Consider the following 8,681-nt stretch of genomic DNA (forward strand, 5'->3'; position numbering starts at 1 on the left):
GTGCATCGGGAATTCCACTGTTAAACGCAGAGGAGAGAGCAGATAGGTGGAAAGAATACATTGAAAGCCTCTATGAGGGTGAAGATTTGTCTGATGTGATAGAAGAAGAAACAGTGGTCGATTTAGAAGAGATAGGGTATCCAGTATTAGAATCGGAATTTAAAAGAGCTTTGGAGGACTTACGGTCAAATAAGGCAGAAGGGATAGATAACATTCCATCAGAATTTCTAAAATCATTGGGGGAAGTGGCAACAAAACGACTATTCACGTTGGTGTGTAGAATATATGAGTCTGGCGATATACCATCTGACTTTCGGAAAAGCATCATCCACACAATTCCGAAGACGGCAAGAGCTGACAAGTGCGAGAATTATCGCACAATCAGCTTAACAGCTCATGCATCGAAGCTGCTTACAAGAATAATATACAGAAGAATGGAAAAGAAAATTGAGAATGCGCTAGGTGACGATCAGTTTGGCTTTAGGAAAAGTAAAGGGACGAGAGAGGCAATTCTGACGTTACGGCTAATAATGGAAGCAAGGCTAAAGAAAAATCAGGACACTTTCATAGGATTTGTCGACCTGGAAAAAGCGTTCGACAATATAAAATGGTGCAAGCTGTTCGAGATTCTGAAAAAAGTAGGGGTAAGCTATAGGGAGAGACGGCTCATATACAATATGTACAACAACCAAGAGGGAATAATAAGAGTGGACGATCAAGAACGAAGTGCTCGTATTAAGAAGGGTGTAAGACAAGGCTGTAGCCTTTCGCCCCTACTCTTCAATCTATACATCGAGGAAGCAATGATGGAAATAAAAGAAAGGTTCAGGAGTGGAATTAAAATACAAGGTGAAAGGATGTCAATGATACGATTCGCTGATGACATTGCTATCCTGGGTGAAAGTGAAGAAGAATTAAATGATCTGCTGAACGGAATGAACAGTCTAATGAGTACACAGTATGGTTTGAGAGTAAATCGGAGAAAGACGAAGGTAATTAGAAGTAGTAGAAATGAGAACAGCGAGAAACTTAACATCAGGATTGATGGTCACGAAGTCAATGAAGTTAAGGAATTCTGCTACATAGGCAGTAAGATAACCAATGACGGACAGAGCAAGGAGGACATCAAAAGCAGACTCGCTATGGCGAAAAAGACATTTCTGGCCAAGAGAAGTCTACTAATATCAAATACCGATTCTTAATTTGAGGAAGAAATTTCTGAGGATGTACGTCTTGAGTACAGCATTGTATGGTAGTGAAACATGGACTGTGGGAAAACCGGAACAGAAGAGAATCGAAGCATTTGAGATGTGGTGCTAAAGACGAATGTTGAAAATTAGGTGGACTGATAAGGTAAGGAATGAGGAGGTTCTACGCAGAATCGGAGAGGAAAGGAATATGTGGAAAACACTGATAAGGAGAAGGCACAGGATGATAGGACATCTGCTAAGACATGAGGGAATGACTTCCATGGTACTAGAGGGAGCTGTAAGGGACAAAAACTGTAGAGGAAGACAGAGATTGGAATACGTCAAGCAAATAATTGAGGATGTAGGTTACAAGTGCTACTCTGAGATGAAGAGGTTAGCACAGGAAAGGAATTCGTGGCGGGCCGCATCAAACCAGTCAGTAGACTGATGACAAAAAAAAAAAAAAAAAACATCTCCTTACTTTGAAACATTCCTTGGAGAATTGCCTCGCACAAGGTGGCTCTCGCCTTTCGGCTGGCATTTCTATAATTGGTAGTACATCGATCGGAAAGCTGCCGCTAGAGACTCCAGTAGCACTGTCAAACTTCGCACGTGTATTTCTATGGAAACGATTTTGCGTCTACATTTAGTAATTGCTCGAGCTCCCATTTGTAAATGAACAGAAGCTGACAAGTAAAAATTAACTCTGCATTTCTCTTAGATTGGAACACTTGAGTAAGTGTATGAGGTAATACGAAATAATAATGTGTTGCTGTCCTGAAATAGATGGGCCGTCGTCTGCGCAACATCAGTCAACAGTGTCTTACCTTAACGAGATGAGGACGGCCATGCTTCAGAGTCGTGTTGGCCGCTCACTGCGCCGACGTGGATGGAGCGGGAGAGAAACAAACCGGGCTATGGGGTGGCACCATCCTGGCAGGCTTATGCTGTGGAGGGCGTTTGGCTTCCTGCCATTTTCCCGGAGTCACCAGATTCGCCACAGAACAGCTACTCATATCGTACCCGCTATCTGGATAACAACCCTCTTATGCGTAACAATGCTTGTGGGGTTTGGGTCATTTACTTGTTTCGAAGTTTCTTTCCGTGGTGGCTTCGTACCCTTCGTAACTATGTGCTTGATTCAAAGCACGTCCTTAACGCTGTTCTGTAATGGTCTCCGTTCGACAGACAAAAAGATGGACGAGGTCTTGTCGATTCTGAGATCTGTACGAGGCCCGACAATCAGGTGCAAAACTGGCAGCAGAAGACAGGGCCTCTTGTCGGTGGCGATGGTTATTTTGATGCTCGCCGTTTGGGCCCAACGTGTTCACATGTCAAAGACGAGCAGATATTTTGCCTGCATAACAGCGGTGAACACTTTGGACGTGCTGATCGTGATGTCGACAGTAGTCTGGCTGGACCAGTTTGTGTGTCTGCTGCGAGACATCGAACAAGGACTGGATGCATCGAGACAACAGCTACTGAATCGACTCGGTGTAAAATCATCTTTCGACATGTCGCTGTCTCAGAAAGGTACGAGTTAACAGAAGAGTTTAATACTGTGCAAAGTTGACTTGTCCATGCCAGGGGAAATCCACACAGGGAAGATCGGAGAATGTTGACCATGTTAAAAGATTATCAATGCATCCAATTACAGAAATTGAGTTTCCTCACAATTATTAGAAAACGGCTCACATATATAAAAACTAGCTCCTTGTTTAACGATGTCTTGTTACACAGGGTGTTACAAAAAGGTACGGCCAAACTTTCAGGAAACATTCCTCACACACAAATAAAGAAAAGATGTTATGTGGACATTTGTCCGGAAATGCTTAATTTACATGTTAGAGCTCATTTTAGTTTCGTCAGTATGTACTGTACTTCCTCGATTCACCGCCAGTTGGCCCAATTGAAGGAAGGTAATGTTGACTTCGGTGCTTGTGTTGACATGCGACTCATTGCTCTACAGTACCAGCATCATGCACATCAGTACGTAGCATCAACAGGTTAGTGTTCATCACGAACGTGGTTTTGCAGTCAGTGCAATGTTTACAAATGCGGAGTTGGCAGATGCCCACTTGATGTATGGATTAGCACGGGGCAATAGCCGTGGCGCGGTACGTTTGTATCGAGACAGATTTCCAGAACGAAGGTGTCCCGACAGGAAGACGTTCGAAGCAATTGATCGGCGTCTTAGGGAGCACGGATCATTCGAGCCTATGACTCGCGACTGGGGAAGACCTAGAACGACGAGGACACCTGCAATGGACGAGGCAATTCTTCGTTCAGTTGACGATAACCCGATTGTCAGCGTCAGAGAAATTGCTGCTGTACAAGGTAACGTTGACCACGTCACTGTATGGAGAGTGCTACGGGAGAACCAGTTGTTTCCGTACCATGTACAGCGTGTGCAGGCACTATCAGCAACTGATTGGCCTCCACGGGTACACTTTTGCGAATGGTTCATCCAACAATGTGACAATCCTCATTTCAGTGCAAATGTTCTCTTTACGGATGAGGCTTCATTCCAACGTGATCAAATTGTAAATTTTCACAATCAACATGTGTGGGCTGACGAGAATCCGCACGCAACTGTGCAATCACGTCATCAACACAAATTTTCTGTGAACGTTTGGGCAGGCATTGTTGGTGATGTCTTGATTGAGCCGCATGTTCTTCCACCTACGCTAAATGGAGCACGTTATCATGATCTCATACGGGATACTCTACCTGTGCTGCTAGAACATGTGCCTTTACAAGTACGACACAACATGTTGTTCATCCACGATGGAGCTCCTGCACATTTCAATCGAAGTGTTCGTACCCTTTTCAACAACAGATACGGTGACCGATGGATTGGTAGAGGCGGACCAATTCCGTGGCCTCCACGCTCTCCTGACCTCAACCCTCTTGACTTTCATTTATGGGGGCATTTGGAAGCTCTTGTCTACGCAACCCCGGTACCAAATGTAGAGACTCTTCGTGCTCGTATTGTGGACAGCTGTGATACAATACGCCATTCTCCAGGGCTGCATCAGCGCATCAGTGATTCCATGCGACGGAGGGTGGATACATGTATCAAAAAAATGGCTCTGAGCACTATGGGACTCAACTGCTGTGGTCATAAGTCCCCTAGAACTTAGAACTACTTAAACCTAACTAACCTAAGGACAGCACACAACACCCAGCCAACACGCGGCAGAGAAAATCCCTGACCCCGCCGGGATGGATGCATGTATCCTCGCTAACGGAGGACATTTTGAACATTTCCTGTAACAAAGTGTTTGAAGTCACGATGGTACGTTCTGTTGCTGTGTGTTTCCATTCCATGATTAATGTGATTTGAAGAGAAATAATAAAATGAGCTCTAACATGGAAAGTAAGCGTTTCCAGACACATGTCCACATAACATATTTTCTTTATTTGTGTGTGAGGAGTGTTTCCCGAAAGTTTGGCCGTACCTTTTGTAACACCCTGTATATAGCTTTTTATTTTCGTGTAATCACAATTATTTTATCAACTGTGGAAGTTAATCAAACTTTGACAATAGACGAAAGTTTTATACATTTTTATTCTTGAAAGTATAAGACAGTTTTTTAATTAGTTAAACACTGCTATGTATTTGTAACAAAAAAAATTAAAAAACTGTTATTCTGACTATCAGATAGTCAGGCAGCAGTTAGAGTTGACGCTAAATTGAGTTCATGGTTCAGAGTAGTTTCAAGGGTAAGACAAGGCTGCAACCTGTCTCCACTGTTGTTGATATTATTTATGGACCATATGTTGAAAACAATAGACTGGCTGGGTGAAATTAAGATATGTGAACAAAAACAAGCAGCCTCGCATATGCGGATGACTTAGTTGTGATGGCAGGTTCGATTGAAAGTTTGCAAGGTAATATTTCAGAGCTAGAGCAGAAATGTAAGGACTATGGTATGAAGATTAGCATCTCCAAAAAGAAAGTAATGTCAGTGGGATAGAGGTATAAACTGATTGAGTGCCAAATAGGAGGAACAGAGTTAGAACAGGTGGACGGTTTCAAGTACTTAGGATGCATATTCTCACGGAATGGCAACATAGTGAAAGAACTGGAAGCGAGGTGTAGCAAAGCTAATGCAGTGAGCGATCAGCTACGATCTACTCTCTTCTGCAAGAAGGAAGTCAGTACCAAGACTAAGTTATCTGTGCACCGTTCAATCTTTCGACCAACTTTGTTGTATGGGAGCGAAAGCTGGGTGGATTCAGGTTACCTTATCAATAAGGTTGAGGTTACTGATATGAAAGTAGCTAAGATGATTGCAGGTACTAGTAGATGGGAACAATGGCAGGAGGGTGTCCACAATGAGGAAATCAAAGAAAAACTCTATAGATGTAGCAGTCAGGACGAACAGGCTTAGATGGTGGGGTCATGTTACACGCATGGGAGAAGCAAGGTTACCCAAGGGACTCATGGGTTCAGCACTAGAGGGTAGGAGTCGGGGTAGACCAAGGAGGAGGTACCTGGCTTCGGTTAAGAATGATTTTGAAATAATAGGCTTAACATCAGAAGAGGCACCAATGTTAGCACTGAATAGGGGATCATGGAGGAATTTTATAAGGGGGACTATGCTCCAGTCTGAACGCTGAAAGGCATAATCAGTCTTAAATGATGAGGCTGATGAACTGTTATTCTGTTGGAGTTTCATGTAACTGCCATCAGTGTTTTTCATTGCCAAAAATTTATAAACAAATTTGTCCTTCAAAGTATGAGCTATCCTTATCCCACCGTGCGTATCATATTCACCATTCTAACCAGTTTTCTTGTCGAGACTGAATGTATAAGTGGCAGTCAAATGAAATCGAGGGTGATGGGAAAAAAGTAAGTTAACCGTTTATTACTTCAACAGTAATCGCCAAAACTCTTAACGCATTTATCCAGTTTGAGAAGAACACTGATGCCCATACCTGCAACACTAGAGAGAAAGATTGCCTTTATTACTCACTGTTAAAACTGTCAGTGGCTCAGAAAGGAGCTCAATATGCAGCAGTAAACATTTCTGGTCACATGTCCGATAACATAAAATGTCTAACAGGTAGCGAATCTAGTTTTAAACATACCGTAATTTAAATCCTTTCTCTCCGACAACTGCTTCAGTTCCATTGACGATTTTCTACTTAAAAACTGGCAGCCAATACAGAATAAATAAATGAAAAAGATTAAGTGTAGGATTAAAAATAAAAAGAATGTATTGGCTTTGTATTCTCTGTCGGATTCTTCTTATGTTCTTCTTCTCTATGTTGTATGAAGCGGATGAGATCGAAGATAAGCTGAGGTCTGTTCCTTTAAATACTGTAAAAGATAGTAATAAGTGGTCAAAAGAAAAATATAACGTAAAATTTACAAAATAGAATTCTAGTGTACGGACTTTTATTTGTAACTAAATAACCAACTATGAATGTGTTAAGTTATGTGTCCGCAGCAGTCCAGGCTGTGCTTTGTTTGCCGCCATTACGTGAGCGCATGGAGCGGTAATTTTAAACTGCAGAGATAATCAGACACAATTTCTTTCGATCGATACTACAATATTTGAACTCCGAGGACAAGAACCCACAGGAATTTAGTATTTTTCTATTGTAAAAGTGAAAATAACATTCAGTAGAGCAATCTTAGATTTTACGTAATGAAATAATTTTATGGCTGGTGCGTAAGATTAATTTTTCCAAAACTAATTCGTCAGTGACTTTAAACAGAAATACTTGCGACACTAGTGTTGTTATGGGTAGAGGTGGTGGTGTGATATATTAGTTATTTGATGCATACATTTTAATGTCAAGTATGGAATTATTGAAACTCGTTATGGTCGGGCTCAGCAGCACATAAATAAGACTCATCAGAGTTTATTTATTTCTGTCAAATAATACTCGTACTGTTATTCTTTCTGCTACATGTTCATTAATGTTAACACTAATTGTGTGTACATATCCTGTAAACTGACTCGTCACACACCATTTCGACAAAAAGTTCGTGCCGCGTGGGATTAGCCGAGCGGTCCAAGGCGCTGCAGTCATGGACTGTGCCGCCGGTCCCGGCGGAGGTTCGAGTCCTCCCTCGGGCATGGGTGTGTGTGTTTGTCCTTAGGATAATTTAAGTTAAGTAGTGTGTTAGCTTAGGGACTGATGACCTTAGCAGTTAAGTCCCATAAGATTTCACACACATTCATTCATTCGTTCAAAAAGTTCGATCTATGGAACATGTAACTATTTTTTATTTATTTATTTATTGTTCCGTGGGACCAAATGAAGGAGAATTCTCCATGGTCATGGAACGAGTCAATACATGAAATTATAACACGATAGTAGAAACAGATAAAATGAAATACAAGAAACATATTCAGGCGACAAGTCGTAAGTTTAAATAAAGAAAATCAACAGTGTAACACTGGAATTTGCTTAATTTTTCAGCTCTTCCAGGAGCTCCTTGACAGAATAGAAGGAATGAGACATGAGGAAACTCTTCGGTTTGGACTTAAAAGTGTTTGGAATACTGCTAACATTTTTGAGTTCTTATGGTAGCTTATTGAAAATGGATTCAGCGGAATACTGCACTCCTTTCTGCACAAGAGTCAAGGAAGTGCATTCCACATGCCGATTTGATTTCTGCCTAGTATTAACTGAGTGAACTCTTGAAATAAGCTAACATTGCTAACAACAAACGACATTAAAGAAAACATATACTGTGAGGGCAATGTGAGAATTCCCAGACTATTGAATAGAGGTCGACAAGAGGTTCTCGAACTTACACCACATATAGCTCGAACAGCCCGTTTTTGAGCCAAAAATACCCTTTTTGAATCAGAAGAATTACCCCAAAAAATAATACCATACGACATAAACGTATGAAAATATACGAAGTGAATTACTTTTCGTGTTAAATTGTCACTTATTTCAGATACTGTTCTAACGGTAAATAAAGATCCTGAACATGGGCTTTCCACAACAGCTTACTATCTATCCGAACACCTAGGAACTTGAACTGTTCCGTCTCGCTTATAATATGCCCATTCTGTCTGATCAAAATATCGGTTCTTGTTGAATTGCGGGTTAGAGGCTGTAAAAACTGAGTCTTACTGTGATTTAGCATCAAATTATTTTCCACAAGCCACGAACTTATTTCATGAACTATATTATTTGATACTGTTTCAGTATTACACACAAGATCCTTCACTACCAAGCTGGTGTCATCAGCAAACAGAAATATTTCTGAATCACCTGTAATACTAGAAGGCATATCATTTATATAAATAAGAAACAGCTGTGGCCCCAGCACCGACCCTTGGGGAACGCCCCACTTAACAGTGCCCCATTGGGACTGAACACCACTACCACTCTCAATATTGCGGAGAATTACCTTCTGCTTTCTGTTCTTAAAGTAAGAGGCGAGCCAATTGTAAGCTACATCTACATCTACATCTACATCTATACTCCGCGAGCCACCTTACGGTGTGTGGCGGA

The sequence above is a fragment of the Schistocerca nitens genome, chromosome 8 (genome assembly GCF_023898315.1).
Source record: "Schistocerca nitens isolate TAMUIC-IGC-003100 chromosome 8, iqSchNite1.1, whole genome shotgun sequence".
NCBI lineage: Eukaryota > Metazoa > Arthropoda > Insecta > Orthoptera > Acrididae > Schistocerca > Schistocerca nitens.